The 17,169-nt window shown below is 37.7% G+C and overlaps 2 pseudogenes; both read right to left on the reverse strand.

Annotated features, from left to right (window-relative positions):
* Nucleotides 1-985: 985 nt before the first annotated feature.
* Nucleotides 986-3,853, reverse strand: LOC137581071 (ubiquitin conjugation factor E4 B-like; annotated as a pseudogene).
* A 6,320-nt stretch (nucleotides 3,854-10,173) lies between these two features.
* LOC137581079 (ubiquitin conjugation factor E4 B-like) lies at nucleotides 10,174-17,122 on the reverse strand (annotated as a pseudogene).
* Between the last annotated feature and the right edge of the window lie 47 nt (nucleotides 17,123-17,169).

Consider the following 17,169-nt stretch of genomic DNA (forward strand, 5'->3'; position numbering starts at 1 on the left):
GGTAAAAGTTTGGGAGTTAGTGGCGGATTGTCATAACTGTACATGCAAATCTTTTTATCAAAGTGTTTCTTATCATATGGATGTGGATTAATGGATTAAGGTGCCATATTGTAGGAGCTAAAATATTCCAATTTAATAATTGTTTTCTGAGTTTTGCGTAGATGGTCTTATGTTTGCCAATGCCAATACTCTAGCATTTTAATTACAAATAGTTGCCATTAAAAAAATGTATTGTTGCTCTTTTAAGCAAAACACCTTCCGATACAACTTTCTGCCAAAACTTTGCGCGAACTCCTAAGGCCTCAAAGGATATTCATAAGAAAGGACAAACATTCATTCGTTTCTTAGAGTCACACACATTTGAGTCAAAAAATTCAAGATCGTACCTGAATCTCAAGAACTAAAGCTGATCCAAAAAAACTGATCGCAGATTCCGGATTAGCTGGATTATAAATCAATGACAATATGCGATTTGTCCTGTGTTTTAACATGATTTTCAAAAAAAGTTTTATGTCTTCTCTTGTTCGTTTTTTTCTCAGAATACTTCTGGCAAACATATTATGGTGTACCACATAAAATTGACCAGTTTTGCCGAAGAATCAGAAGACCATTTGTCCTCGAACACCCACACGGTCGATTGTTGCTTTGTTTATACCTATAAAGATGCATTGAAAAATTTGACCTTTTTCTTTTGCCAAGTTTCCATTTGCCAAAAACATAACCTCATCTGGACCACAGTGCAATGGAAAATTCAGATTGCACCTTGCAACACTTTCAATTAGTGTTGCCTAGGCCAGATATATACACATTTAGCAGCTTTCGTAACGATTGAACATTTTCAAAACAAAGCAAACACTATGAATTGTGTCAAGAGAAACTTATTCTAGTTTTATAAGTTTTAAGAAACAATTCTCAAATCTTTCCATAGTTTACACATTTATACAGAAATTCAAATAAATATTTATCCATAAAATTATACACAATTTCACAAGTACAAAAAAGTATGGGTAGACACTTTTATTCCGCCGCGCCTTTCTACACGCCATGCATCGATGCACTGCTTAGCTCAATATTTGGTATCAACATATCTTCGGTAAGGGCCTGACGATTAAAAGGATCTATACAGCTTTTAAGCTAAGGTCATGTGATAATAGCACGATCCATAACAGTGCCGGAGGGTAAGACCGAGAATTTAATCGGACAGCAAAGTATCCATCAAGGGATCCTTAAACTCATCAGGTGCGTCGGTACACTCATCTTTAGTCTGTTGAATGGTAACATAGATCTCATGGGCTCGTAGCGTTAACGCCTTACAGTGCTCCAAGCCAAGGCCTGAGGAAATCTATCGCAGTCCAAGCGGAGATTTTTTTCAAAGATCTAAGTAAGTAAACTACCCGGCTCCCAACCCTATTTCGCTAAATCCCGTACTTTCAGATATTAGCGTTTGCGGCCAGCTAATTGTATTAGATTAAAATTAGGCATACAGCTAAGTTGATCGACCAACTTAGCGCGCCAAATTGTTCTTTGATGTCACTAGTTAGATAGTGTAACATATCAACGCTAATCTGCAGCCAATTGGGTGAGACGACTCTGTTGCTGATCAGCGCTCATTATACCATACAACCATAGGGTGAAATGGTATATTAAAGTCGCCAAAATGTATGTAACAGGCAGAAGGAAGCTTCTCCGACCCTATAAAGTATATATATTCTTGATCAGGATGAACAGCCGAGTCGATCTAGCCATGTCCTTCTGTCCGTCCGTCCGTCCGTATGAACACGCAGATCTCGGAGACTATAAGAGCTAGAGCCACCAAATTTGGTACGTATACTCGTGTATTATGTACATATATAGAGTTAATTAGAATTTCGGCCACGCCCCCTTACGCCCCCAGGAATCACATAAAACTATTTTTCTTTAAAAGTATAATAGCTAGAGACATCAAATTTGGTATGCAGACTAGTTTAATAGACGCGCAGAAACTGGCTATCTAAAAATTTTGCCACGCCCAATTCCGCCCCGGCAAATTAAACAAAACTGATTTTATCAAAAACAAACAAAGCTAAAGTCACAAAATTTAGTATGTATACTGGCTTTGTATGCGCGCAGAGTATATATATTTTCATATTTTGCCACGCCCACTTCCGCCTCCATAATTTAGAAAAATCCGATTTCCTTCTGTATTTTTTTGACTATCGCATTTAAATTCGGCGGACTAATAAATCTTATCTATTTCTACAAAACCACCAAATTTGATTGAAATCGGACTAGAAACATGCAAAATATGCGTATGAACGTATTTTACTAAGCGGTCCACAAGGCCAGAATTGGCCGTTGGCTAGTAGCGGCGCTAGAGTGCTCGTGTGTTCGTAGAGTGAGCGAGATAGCACATACTATGAAACATGTAAAAATAATTTAATAGACATACATTTGGTTTTCGAAATTTGAAATAATTGTTTCACCTTGTGTATGGTATACCCAAGTCGACGAGTCGACTTACTTGCTTCATTTTACTTAAATTCTGTCTGTCCGTCAATAACTGTTGCGTCAGATGTATACGCTTCAAGTTCTCCAAGGATTCATCAGGCAAGAATTTAGTATCATTCATCAGCATATTGGCGAATTTTACAAGCTGATTGCCCACACGCGATTCACAGATGACTGCCTGACGACAAATAGGACCTTTCCACAAAGATTTCAACAAATGGCTAATATGGTATTTTATTTTAAACTTATCACAGAATTCTGAGCTTTGACTTGATGTCGTTTCTTTCTTCTAGAATCTCAGAGCTTACCAAGGGGACCGAGTTAGTTTAAATAAGAACAAGACATTACCTCAACCAGCTCGGCGGACACAAACGGATTTTTAATCAGATGCGAGGCACACTCATGAGTCAATAGCCATGTGATAGTTGAATGATCAACACCCTGGCGTAAATCCACAATGGCATTCTGCATTGTAAACAATATAAATTCAGCTATATCATCGTTATACCATTCGTGCAGTACGGAAAGCGCATCACTCGGTGTGGGTTGCTGCAGAGGCAACTGGGATATACATAAATGGCCCTTCAATGGGCCGACCGTTAAGTTGGTACAACATAAATTCGCAAACAGTGGAATAGAATTCAAGGCATCGTTGCAATAAACCAGAATCCAATAATGTATTCTAATTATGTAGTATAACGATTGGGATAACGTGAATTAGCCCAATGTACTTTGGGACGATCCAATTCATCGATGAGGTTCTGCAATTCACACTTTCTGGCGATACCGTTGAATAGATAGCCCTAGAGACGTCAAATTTGGTATGCAGACTAGCTTAATAGACGCGCAGATATTGGCTATTTAAACATTTAGCCACGCCCACTTCCGCCCCCGCAAATTAAACAAAACTGATTTTCTCGAAAACCAACAAAGCTAAAGTCACTAAATTTAGTATGTACACTGGCTAAGCATGCGCGCAGAGTATATATATATTTTGCCACGCCCACTTCCGCCTCCATAATTTAGAAAAAACCGATTTTTTGACTATCGCATTAAAATTCGGCAGACTAATTAATCTTATCTATGTATTTCTAGAAACTAGAAACATGCAAAATATGCGTATGAACGTATGTTAGTAAGCGGTCCACAAGGCCAGAATTGGCCGATGGCTAGTGGCGGCGCTAGAGTGCTCGTGTGTCTATAGAGTGACCGAGATAGCCATAGTATGAAGCATATAAAAACAATAGACATACATTTGGTTTTCGAAATTTAAAAGAATTTGTTTCACCTGGTGTATGGTATACCCAAGTCGACTCGTCGACTTACTTACTTCATTATAAATGATCTTCCAATGGTAGTGACACATTCTCGTGTACTTATGTACTCGGATGATGTTAAGCTTTACCTCAGTTTTAAAGACAAGTCTTTAAAGTCTTCTTGCCTGCTTCAATCCGATCTTAATGACCTTGGTGTGAAACCAATCCATTAAACCTCAACGGCTGTAAATGGAAAGTTATGTCTTTTTATAGATGCACTCCATACTTAGCAACTTATTATCTAAATGGCACTCCCTTAGAGCGGTTAGATATTATCAATGACTTGGGTGTTCTTATGGACCATAAGATAACTTTTAATCCTCATATTTCTGCTACAGTTAGTAAAGCTATGAATGTTCTTGGGTTTGTGAAACGATGGTCAAAAGAGTTTGACAATCCGCACACAACCAAAATTCTGTATACTTCATTAATCCGTCCTATCTTAGAGTACGGATCCTGCATATGGTCACCTCAGTATGAGACGCACCAAAGTAAAATTGAATCTGTGCAAAAGCAATTTCTGCTTTTTGCTCTTCGCGGTCTAAATTGGGATCGCAATGTCAATTTGCCATCATACTCCAGTAGGCTTCTTTTAATCATCAATCTTCCTTCTTTAATTAATCGTAGAATAATGCTTGGTACTATTTTTATTCACAAACTTTTAATTAAAGAAATAGACTCTCCTGAGCTATTGAACTAGTTAAACCTATCTGTACCTACTAGAAATTTTATTCCTCTATCCTTGAAACACTGTACTTCTAACTATTCCCTGCGTGAACCTTTTCGAGTCCTATGTTCTGATTACAATCTTCTGTATCCCGTAATCAGATCAGAAGCCTCTCTTCCCCTTGTAAAAACCTCTATCTTAGCACACTTAGCTCGTAATTAGCTGTAGTAAATAATATTTAATCTGTTTGTCCGTTTTATTTGTATTTGTCCACGCGATCGTGCCGTCCGATATTCGCCCCACGGTCGGTCGGGCGGGAGGTGGATAGCTCTCTGCTTGGGCTCGCGCGAAACAGGATATGTCCTGGTGTCAAATGGGCCACTTGTACGTTATTCGCATTTTAGGCGTCAACATCGAGACAATACATTTGGTCTTCAAAATTTAAAATACTTGTTTCACCTGGTGCATGGTATACCGAAGTCGGCGAGACGACTTACTTACAGTACAGTCCGTTAACAGTGTTACATTTGGATGTAGACCCCTAGTTACCCCAAAGGGTATATGAACTAAAGGCATTACAGGCTTTCCATATTCTTACTTCAATGTGTTTTATCAAATAGAGTGAACTGCACCGTATATTTTGGGTTGGAGAATTTTACTGCAAACCTTCCATTGACGAGGATGACTACTACGTCATCGGCATGGGCGATGGTCTTCACTGGGCCCATATTTCACGTTCGTAGGGCAAGACACCTCCTTGGGTTGTGTCTCTGCTTACGTTTCGAGTGAACAGCTCTTAACATTATGTGAGCCGAGTGCAGATAGAACTTTCGATGTCCAGAAAGGTCGCATTGATGTGTCCTTTATACTGCAGTGAGGATGAGTACGACATCATGCGCAAAGTAGTCTCCTCTCGAATGCTCTTTGGCAAGCACCTTCCACAATCTCGCTCTTTTACCACAATGACTTTATTTTCATCGCTGTGCAAATCTCTAATTTAAGCTTCCTCCGAGACGTTTGTATGCTTCCCGAACCTTCATCCTAAACGATTCAAGGATATAATTGAAAATTGGTTTTATTTCCTCTCAATTCATTTCAATTACCCCATAAGATAGCGGGAGTAGTAGGTAGGCTTAGTTCTAAACAAAGATTAAATTATTATACATGCTATCGGTAATCAATTTTGCTAATCTGCCAGTCGGTACCAGTGACTCCGAAAATAATTCCAACATTAAGTGCTTAAATGCAATTCAATCCAAAAATAATTAAAATTAAGTTTAACAATACTTTGTTCCATTCGTGTTTTGATAGAAGTGCAATATTATCCACAATTTGGTTGAAAATCGCCTACATTGCTTTTGACATGGATTTCTATCGATTGTATATATTCAAAGGGTATTCTTTGGGGGAAAAAAATAGATTTTCGGCTTTAGAAATGCAGTAACTTTAAGGATTTATCAAATCAGTTTGCAAAGAAGGACGAAAAAGTAACAAACTACTCGAAATATAGATTTTGAGGGTGTCCAAGCATCCAAACCCCATCCCCAGAACCGTCCCTGCGTTAATTAGTTTATGAAATAAGAATATGCCAGAAATAAGTCAGAATGCAAAGGATGATGATTATTTGGATCACAATGGATTTGAAAGGATTGAGGATATTATTTTAACTAGAATGACCATCCAGGCATCGAAATAAGGTAGCCAGGTACGGCCAGGGGAGGGCAGCTGCTCCCCAAAACTAGGGGGCGTTAAATTTCTTAAGAATTCAAATTGTTTAAGAATAAACATCGTGTTCATCTGAAGCGGCTTCACCAAATCAGATGCACTAAAGAAAACATAATACAACTGTACTTTTGTCACAAACAAGTAATCTAGCATAGGACTAGAATTACAATCAGCCACACACATTGTAGAAAAACACTTGTAATTCTAAACTAACCCAAAATATCACAACGGCAGGATGTCAAGTGGCCGAAGCCGTGTCCAAAAATAATAATAATTTTCAACCCCCGAAATCTTGGGTTTGAGTCTCATTAGAATAAGATATTTTAAGAACAATTGTTACCTCCTAGAGCCTAAGATTCCCTATATAAACTCCATACTTTTGTTAATAAAATCAGTTCATATTTTGAATTCAACGAATGAAGATTGGGTTATTCTTCTCCTCCGGAATCCCTATTCACAAATCAAAATGTATTAGGTACGACCAGAGGGCCGGGTCTGTTCGATTTGTCAAAGAATAAGTTCTTGAACCAACTATATTAACGGCATGTGCTATATCTCATAATAAACAAACTGCGCCGATTCAAGAGCCGAGTAGCAAATTCCCATCAGGCATCTTTCTCTGTTAACATTTTCGTTTATCGTATTCATATATCGTATTTTGTAGAAAATGAATCGAAACTTGGATAGCTCCTGTTGGCGGCAGTGTGCACTCTTTGCGGGCAATATTCGCTAGGGGGCGGTTGGGGAAAAGTAGTTAAAATCATTTGCGTACATTTAGGCTGACTTTTTAATTGGTTACCAAACTATTTAAACCTATTTACTTAAGTTACTCGGGCCCAAAACGCGCTTTAACTACACTCCTCGAATACTCCTCGATTTTATAATTCAATATTTTAGGTACGGCGTCGGCCACTTGACATCCTGCCGTAGAGATCTTTTGGGTTAGTTTAAAATTACAATTTTTTTTTTTTTTATAAAGTCTGTGGCTGAATGTAATTCCAGTCATATGCTAGGTAAGTTGTTTGGTGAAGCCGCTTCACTCTAGAGCCTAGACAGGCTGCGTTTCTATAGTCTGCGAAGCTTATAGAAAATTGCTTCAGCAGACGGCAAAAGTTTTTGTTGTTACAGGCGGATATACCCTTGCAGAGGGTGTTTTGAAATTGGTCAGATGTTTGTAACGCCCAGAATGATACGTTTCCGACCTCATAAAGTGTATATACAATTGCGAACTTAAAAATAGCACCACTTGCTGAGGTCACGTGTTCAAAGGATTCCTAAGCATAGTTTAAGGTTCAAGGAACGTTTGAATACGTTTTTGAACGCTTAACATTTCCTACTGATGGAAGCAAAAAATAATTATATTATTATCCAACGTTTTGAAAGTTTTTTATAAAACTTCTTAAAAAACTCAACAAATATCCGAAACTAAAAATAGCACCACTTGCAGTATTTTGCAAAAAACCGTCATATTTAGCAGGATTGCAATATAAAATATCAAAGAAGTTAAATTCGGCTATGCCGAAGCTTATATACCCTTGCAGTCCTTGACAATAATAATTTTCAAACTACAATTTGTTCTTCTTCTTCCCTCATTCCCCAAGCAAAGCAACGCACTCATACACATACAGTTTATGTAGCGTTGCGTCTGCGTGTGTATGCATGTGCTCTGTTGATTTGATGATGACGTAGTATGCAGCAAGCAGCGCTGCCGGCAGCAATTGAACCGATTTATATTGACTGTAACTTGTGTTCTATTTATCCGATCGGATTGAAATTTGGGATGGGATCTCATGTTTTATATCCAATACTATCACATTAGCAAATTTCATGGGGAAACTACAATAGCAGTTTCTAATCTTCCTCTTGGGTAATTGACATCATTCTTGAACTTAAAGTAGACTTCAAATTCGATGATGAATCTGCACTTTCTGGAGCAGAACTATAAGCTGATGGGATAAAATTCTTAGGCTGTTCCTTTTATGCAGCACGTAAGCCTAACTCTGTTACTAACATTTGCGAATTCTCGAATTGTACAGGGCCATGTTGCTACCTGTTCAAGCCGAAAAGGTGAAGATATGTCCATTAGCTTCGATCAACTGCCATCCGTACCGGATCAACAACGAGTAGAAACAAGTGAAAATTCTGGTCTGAATTCACGGTGAGAGACTTCAGAGTAAGCGGGAACCGGATGCAATAGGATAAATACAAGTTGTGACTAAAAATAATATTTTAGAAATAAAATTTTAGAATTAATTAGACATTGTTATATAATGTAGAAATACTTGATTGTTGGCCATAACTGTCATCGTTTGCAACCGTAATTTAATTTAAAAGTCGAAGTTATTGTTCGCTCTTTAACCGTACCGGGTAATGCGTTTAAAAAAAGTTAAATTTAAGAAAAGTAAAGGAAGGGAAAAGTAATACCAAAAATAGTTTAAGTTGCTGTTGCTCTCATCTCGAGAGCCAAAAAGCAACTGTTACAGCGTCACACAATTCGGCACCACGTGTACTGTTAGGTATGGGCAAAGCTTCGATTAACAATCGATAAAAAACAATCGAGGGGTTGTCGGTAAATATTGACTTACTCGAGATTTCAGTGTTGAAAAGTGGAAAAAACGGCTAAAGCTGGATTTCAGTGTTTGCAAACGCCAAATATTAGGCGAATATTTTACTCAAATTATAAATTCGAGGAATATTCAGCTGCTCTGGCAGCCGAATATTGTATTCTCAACTATATTTGTTCTATAAAATCAAGAAATATTGTAAACTCAACTATATTTTCGTTTGTTGAGAATAGTACGAGCAGCGTTTTGGACCCAAGTAGCTTAAGTAAATATTTGCCAATTTTAATTTTTTTTTTAGTTTGGTTATCTAATTTAATTATTCTTCATCCGAATCAATTAAAAGCGTGATGGCTGCAAATTATCTTTTACATCTTCTTTGTGTTTCGTGGGGTAAAAGTTTGGGAGTTAGTGGCGGATTGTCATAACTGTACATGCAAATCTTTTTATCAAAGTGTTTCTTATCATATGGATGTGGATTAATGGATTATGGTGCCATATTGTAGGAGCTAAAATATTCCAATTTAATAATTGTTTTCTGAGTTTTGCGTAGATGGTCTTATGTTTGCCAATGCCAATACTCTAGCATTTTAATAACAAATAGTTGCCATTAAAAAAATTTATTGTTGCTCTTTTAAGCAAAACACCTTCCGATACAACTTTCTGCCAAAACTTGTCGCGAACTCCTAAGGCCTCAAAGGATATTCATAAGAAAGGACAAACATTCATTCGTTTCTTAGAGTCACACACATTTGAGTCAAAAAGGCTTCACACACACACACACACAAGAGGCCAAAAAGGCTTTCATGCCATTACATTTCCACCGAAATTCAAGATCGTACCTGAATCTCAAGAACTAAAGCTGATCCAAAAAAACTGATCGCAGATTCCGGATTAGCTGGATTATAAATCAATGACAATATGCGATTTGTCCTGTGTTTTAACATGATTTTCAAAAAAGTTTTATGTCTTCTCTTGTTCGTTTTTTTCTCAGAATACTTCAGGCAAACATATTATGGTGTACCACATGGAATTGACCAGTTTTGCCGAAGATCAGAAGACCATTTGTCCTTGAACACCCACACGGTCGATTGTTGCTTTGTTTATCGTTTACCTTTTTCTTTTGCCAAGTTTCCATTTGCCAAAAACATAACCTCGTCTGAACCACAGTGCAATGGAAAATTCAGATTGCACCTTGCAACACTTTCAATTAGTGTTGCCTAGGCCAGATATATACACATTTAGCAGCCCTCGTAACGATTGAACATTTTCAAAACAAAGCAAACACTATGAATTGTGTCAAGAGAAACTTATTCTAGTTTTATAAGTTTTAAGAAACAATTCTCAAATCTTTCCATAGTTTACACATTTATACAGAAATTCAAATAAATATTTATCCATAAAATTATACACAATTTCACAAGTACAAAAAAGTATGGGTAGACACTTTTATTCCGCCGCGCCTTTCTACACGCCATGCATCGATGCACTGCTTAGCTCAATATTTGGTATCAACATATCTTCGGTAAGGGCCTGACGATTAAAAGGATCTATACAGCTTTTAAGCTAAGGTCATGTGATAATAGCACGATCCATAACAGTGCCGGAGGGTAAGACCGACCATTGGATCGAGCAGCAAAGTATCCATCAAGGGATCCTTAAACTCATCAGGTGCTTCGGTACACTCATCTTTAGTCTGTTGAATGGTAACATAGATCTCATGGGCTCGTAGCGTTAACGCCTTACAGTGCTCCAAGCCAAGGCCTGAGGAAATCTATCGCAGTCCAAGCGGAGATTTTTTTCAGAGATCTAAGTAAGTAAACTACCCGGCTCCCAACCCTATTTCGCTAAATCCCGTACTTTCAGATATTAGCGTTTGCGGCCAGCTAATTGTATTAGATTAAAATTAGGCATACAGCTAAGTTGATCGACCAACTTAGCGCGCCAAATTGTTCTTTGATGTCACTAGTTAGATAGTGTAACAAATCAACGCTAATCTGCAGCCAATTGGGTGAGACGACTCTGTTGCTGATCAGCGCTCATTTTACTTAAATTCTGTCTGTCCGGCAATAACTGTTGCGTTAGATGTATACGCTTCAAGTTTTTCAAGGATTCATTAGGCAAGAATTTAGTATCATTCATCAGCATATTGGCGAACTTAACAAACTGATTGCCCACACGCGATTCACGGATGACTGCCTGACGACAAATAGGACCTTTCCACAAAGATTTCAACAAATGGCTAATATGGTATTTTATTTTAAACTTACCACAGAATTCTGAGCTTTGACTTGATGTCTTTTCTTTCTTCTAGAATCTCATTAGAGCTTACCAAGGAGTTTTGGGCCAGCTCATATTGACGGAGTTAGTTTAAATAAGAACAAGACATTACCTCAACCAGCTCGGCGGACACAAACGGATTTTTAATCAGATGCGAGGCACACTCATGAGTCAATAGCCATGTGATAGTTGAATGATCAACACCCTGGCGTAAATCCACAATGGCATTCTGCATTGTAAACAATATAAATTCAGCTATATCATCGTTATACCATTCGGGCAGTGCGGAAAGCGCATCACTCGGTGTGGGTTGCTGCAGAGGCAACTGGGGTATAAGTGGCCCTTCAAAGGGGCCGACCCTTAAGTTGGTACAACATAAATTCGCAAACAGTGGAATAGAATTCAAGGCATCGTTGCAATAAACCAGAATCCAATAATGTATTCTTACTGCAAGTTTTTCATCTGTTAAGTTTCCTTCATTGCTTCTCCCAACGCTCTGGGAACTAATTATGTAGTATAACGATTGGTATAACGTGATTTCGGATCACTTTAAACACTGCTCTGCAAAACAATAAGTTTTCAATATTTCAAATAAAAAAATGTACATACAAAGTTTAAGAAAAATCAGTCGTTTTAATTATCCTAGCCTCAAGTCGATCGGCTCTGATGGCTTTAAAATGTCATGTTGACCTTTTTTGTGGATTTGTAGGTACATTTTTCCAAAGTGCAAGCTGAAAAAGTAATCTCTATCTGCGAAAACCAAGTCAAACCTTGCAATTTAGCCGGCTGTGAAAACCGTTTTTAATTTTTAGTTGTTTATATCCTGCAATGAGTTTTTGATTCATTTTGCTTCTCAATAACTCATTCACAACATTCAACATCTAACAATTTTCGGTTTTAAATATTATATTTTTGGAATCTGTTTTCAGATGAAGTGAAATGCAATTATGATTTCATTTTCAGTTTCCACTTTCCGCTAAAATAATATTTTCTTTTTTGCAACTATTTTTAACTTTCGTCATGAAAATGATAAAAGTTTTAGTTTTGCTTGTATTTTTCACTCCAACGCTTCGACTTTCATCATACATACATACATACAAATGTATGTATGAATCGATGTACATACATACATATGTACGTATACACAGAGGCGTAGCGTGCTTTTTGGGGGCCCGGGGCGAAAGACGATTTGCTGCCGCCCTCTCTTCTAGGTACATTCAATGAATACTTCATTACATATCTAGTACCGAGGAAAACATTCAAATAATTAGTGTTGACAGCTGAAATCTAATTTGAACTCTTTCTTAGAACTGCCAAGGCCAACTATAAAACATGAGAAAGTCTGAGTATAGTTGGATGGTAATTCTATGGAAGTCGTAAGATTTTCAATCTTTAAAAATAATGATCAATATGTTTTTGAAGAAATGTTCAGCCAACTGCAAATTTAGTTGGTTTTAAACTATCCAAAACTGGACTGAACTGAACTGAAAAATCTCCAAAAACATACGAACAATATAATGCAGTTAAAAACTTTGAACAGATTTGGCCATTGGAGTATATGCAAATGAAGTGGTTGGTAACTCGAAAATTGAGTTCTACACGGCCAAAGTTAAGCCTAAAATGTGTAGAGTTCTTCCTAATATACTTCAAGAACAAGCTTAAGGAAACTTTCACTTGTTTAGATTAATCAGATTCTACGGAAAAACAAAACGTCAGAGGTCCTATACCTTGGCAGTTGGACGCCCTTAACCCCGTCTAGTGGTTTCCTTTAATTTAAAGTGCCTACCCCGAACACAAATACACAAATATCGAGACCAAAAATTGTTGACTGCATCTTTGGCTCTGTATCAGGGCTTCAAAATCCAACAAGTTGTCAACACTTTTTTAGTTGTGCGAAACGAAACGAAAACGAGAAAAGTTTAAACTTTAGTTGCGCCGAAGTTCATATACCCTTGCACTGCTTGCCATTTTCTTTCATAATCCGAGTAAAATCCGTTTTCATTTTAGCGCCTCATTTCCATGTTTGTTGAGGCATAAAGAACACCTTAAATGCTACAATTTCGCAGGACTTGTTAACTTGATGCAATGCAAACTAATCGACTGACTCTCGCAATGCCTGCATTAACATAGATGTAAGAACCTACACATATATAGATATATAGGTATTTGTGTAGGATATAAATTGTTAACATTGTATCTGCTAGTGATTTTTTTCTGTTCCAAGCTCAAAATAAATGCCGGAAGTGCTTTTCGCATGCAAATGCAACAGAATGATCCTTGGATAAGAGTCCTGAGATATATATGCGGGTGCAGCGGGGCTGATAAACGAACGTGAACAATTTTTGACAGTTCTGCGTATAAATCTTGAAATGTTTTAATTTGCTTGCGAATCGATTTAAAGCCCAAACCAAACCAAACCAACCGAAACCAAAAAAAAAGCGAAAAAAAACAAAGGAAAAAAAGAAATATGGAAAGAAACGTTGAGCAAATGGAAACGAAATGTAGCCGGCAACATCGTTGCGTATGATTTATGAATGACATTTCAGCTTTTTGCAATACCCTATCACAAGCAGGGTACTGCGATATTGTTGTGAAATATACTCTACACAAAGGAATCGCCGTGTGAAGTCACTTTGGCCATATCACAGGCCAGGATCCAGGATATCACAACAGTCTGTGTAACAAACTCCTGGTTTTCCTTTTTAGGTTTCTCCTGAAGTCAGATTACTCTATGCTTACTTTGTCTACTCGTTCGTCATTTAAGTCAAGTCTCTAAAATTGTAAATATTCGAAATCAACTACTGAACTAAGGACAGGACAAAGAAGGGCAGCAGAGAAACCTATTTGACCCACTTCAATGGGGGAATGATATCCGTGACAGCCTCCTCATTCAGGGGTTCTGCAAGTAATGGTCGGGCATAGGGCATTTCTGCAATTCGTACTTAAGATGCAACCATATCCCTGTCGCTCACACTCTGCTGTTTTCCTTTTGGCCTTTTGTGGAGCAGCGCGAATTAGCCGAAAGCCCAATCCATGGAGTGTTTACCTTTAAAGCGGTGCAAACTCGCCATTTTTGTTTTTTTTTCCCCTTTTTTCCTTTCAGTTTTGCTGTGTCTCGCTTTTGATTCATCTTTTATTCTCTCTTTTTTTTCTTCTTATTTTTTTGCTCTGGTCCATGCAATTCCAAATCATATTTTTGCATTGACCCCAGCAGACTGGGACAGTGTGCAGTGCGAAAAGGCGAAGCGGCTCTCGTTTTTTCTTCACTTTTTTGTGGTCTTTTCGTTTTTTTATTTGCATTTTTGCTCTTGGCGTTTATAGATTGAGTACTTTATCAAAAAAACGAGACATCAAAGCGTATATCATGTCAGTTGCAGACGCACTACACAAGAGGGTCCTACGGAAGGGCGGGCTGGGCTCGGAGAGGGGGTTTTTGACTATGGCGGGTCTATGTGGTTGCACTCGGCTGCGATTGGGGTTTTTGGTCATAACTTAGCCAATGGATCCCTTGGCTAGGGCGCCATTTTGTTTATCTTTGTCGCTGAACTTGCAACAGGCCAGAAAGTTAGCTACCTCAATCTCTCCCACCCCTTGCCAGCTACCACATTCGACTGCTACAATAACTATGTACATAGAACCATTCCCTTGACCGCCATCTGCAGCTCTTGGTCTACTTCATGCCCTTCTTCTTCTGCTGTGTGGGCAGTAGATTTTCTCTTCTTGCTGTCTTTCTGTTGTTGCCAGTCTCGTTTTGGTTTCGATGTTATCAAATTTGAAACATCTCGGATTAATGACGCAAAGGCAGACTGAGACGGCGACTGCTCCCCATTCTTGATTTCGATCTTTCCATGGATCATGCTACATTAGGTTTCGAGACTTTATGAATGAAACTCGATTGTACGTTGTACATTGTGTGTTGTGTGTGTGTGTGTGTGTGTGTGTGTGGTGGGGGGGACTTACAGTTCAAATTGCTTATGGTGAAAAGTGATTATTATTTGGCGTTGCCTGTTGCATCTCGCCATATTGAGTATCCACTGTGTAAGTGCTTATTCGTGGGTGTTAAATCAGTTCGATTGCAGTCATTGAGCTGTGTCTATGTTAAAGCAGGATGTTGGTGACGATGTCACTTCCACATGCAACACAAGGAAGATCGCAGTTAATCGATCATCTACCAAATTGTACAGACGACCTGAAAACCCTATGAAACTTGTGTAAAGTGCTAACTTACCTAACCCAAAGAAAAGCTAGGAATATAGGCTGATCAGGATTATATAGGCTCGGCAATACATTCGCTTCGTTACAAATATCTGAGTAATTTTATTATTTGCCGATTAGCAAAGTCTGCGCATTATATGAGCATTCCGATTTCATATTTGTTGACTTCTGATTTTTCCATATTGGCTTTGTCCTTTTTTTTGGCTTACTCACACGTCATTTTAGATATAAACTCTCTTCTCACTCTTCTTCTACCAAAAAAGATAACATTTTTTCACTTTTAGTTAATTTACAATGTAAAACAGCAAGAATTTGGGTTTTTTTTTTCTTTCAAATCCGTGATCTTTTGCGGAAATGCCCAAAACAGTGGCGGCAAAAAAATTTGAGACATAATTTTTTGACCTTCAGATTTTATTCGATGTTTATATAATATAAGTGGAATGTTTTGATGTAGTAAATAACAGCATTGAGTTGGTCATTCTATCGAGATGATGTACCGTAAATTTTGTGGGCGTATCTCTAAATGAATTTTGATATAAAGCCCCTAAATTCGGACCTGAAAAAGTCAATTTTGTATGTATATATTGGTCTTTCTGCTTGGCGTCATTTTAAGCAACTAATTCATTCTAAAGTATAACTACTTTTGAACTTTGAAAGATAGTGAATTAAATTTCCTGTCAAATGAGATATTGTTCATCAAAATCGGATACAAAATAAAGTAAGTAAGTAGGTAAAAGGGACAACATTCGCCAACAGGCAAGCAATCAGAAGATGCAATAGGTAAAAAATATTGAAATGCTTAAATCGTTTTTATTGAAAATAATATAACTTAAGATTAAGATTGTGTATAGACAACAACTTATTATTTTACACAGTGCTACTTTCAAATTCTTCTTTGTTTTAGTCTTCAAATTATCGACCAGACGTCCCACAGATGTCAGTTGGTCGCGTTTCATGTCTGAACTTTCAGGACATAAACTTGTTAAGAGCTTTGAAAATTGACATATAGTAATCACTTTGTCTACTATGAGGATTATCTTTACACTCGATAGTATTCAACGATGGTTTTGCTGACATATGTATGTATATACACATATATTCATCGAATTCGCAGAACTTTGCTTGAGTTTTTCATGTATTGAAAATATTAGTACTTGGTTTTAAGAATTAAACTTTCAAGAAAGGAATTTGACATTAAGGTTGCCAGTTTGGATTTTTGGATATTGTATAAAATATGTTTCTTGGCTAAAATTAGCTGAGCTTGGCCTAGGGTGGGGGGATCCGAGATCACTGAATGGAAAGATCTGTGCCTTTCATACGCCTGTCGCTTTTGATAAATTTGATGCTTTTGTGGGCAAGAAAAATAACTTGTTGTGATAATTTTGTTGGCGAATTTGTTGCGCAAATATCAAAATAAAATTAATTTCTTTGGTTCCTGCACTTGCGAGATCCTTCTTTGTCTTCTCTTCTTCTCCATGTCGTTGGACATGGGACGTCGACATCGTCTTCCTCTTGGGCTTCCCTGGGTATGCTCTTACTTTTTTTGGTTTTTTCGTAATTTTTTTTTGGTCTGATCCCTTTTCAGTTTCTCTCTCGTTTTGTGAATGAATTCGAATTGGACTCAGAGGTGAAGTTGGAGTAGGAGTTGGAGTCGTCGTTGCTGTCTTCGTTGCACCGGAAATTGAAATTTTAAAAGTTTTGACGTTTGCTTAGTTTTTATATTTCTCTCTCGTTCTTTCCCTCCTTTTCTCTCTTTTGTTGCTGTTGTTTATTTATGCAAACAAAAAATACATTTAAATTGTTGTGACCATAACACGAGCCAGTCCGGTCCGGCCCGGTCCGGTCCAGTCCAGGGCGACTCCAATCTCCATTCCCCTGTTGCCATTCTACTTCAGTCTTCTGAATGAGATGAAAACAA

The sequence above is a fragment of the Drosophila tropicalis genome, unplaced genomic scaffold (genome assembly GCF_018151085.1).
Source record: "Drosophila tropicalis isolate 14030-0801.00 unplaced genomic scaffold, ASM1815108v1 contig_130, whole genome shotgun sequence".
NCBI classification, from domain to species: Eukaryota; Metazoa; Arthropoda; class Insecta; order Diptera; family Drosophilidae; genus Drosophila; species Drosophila tropicalis.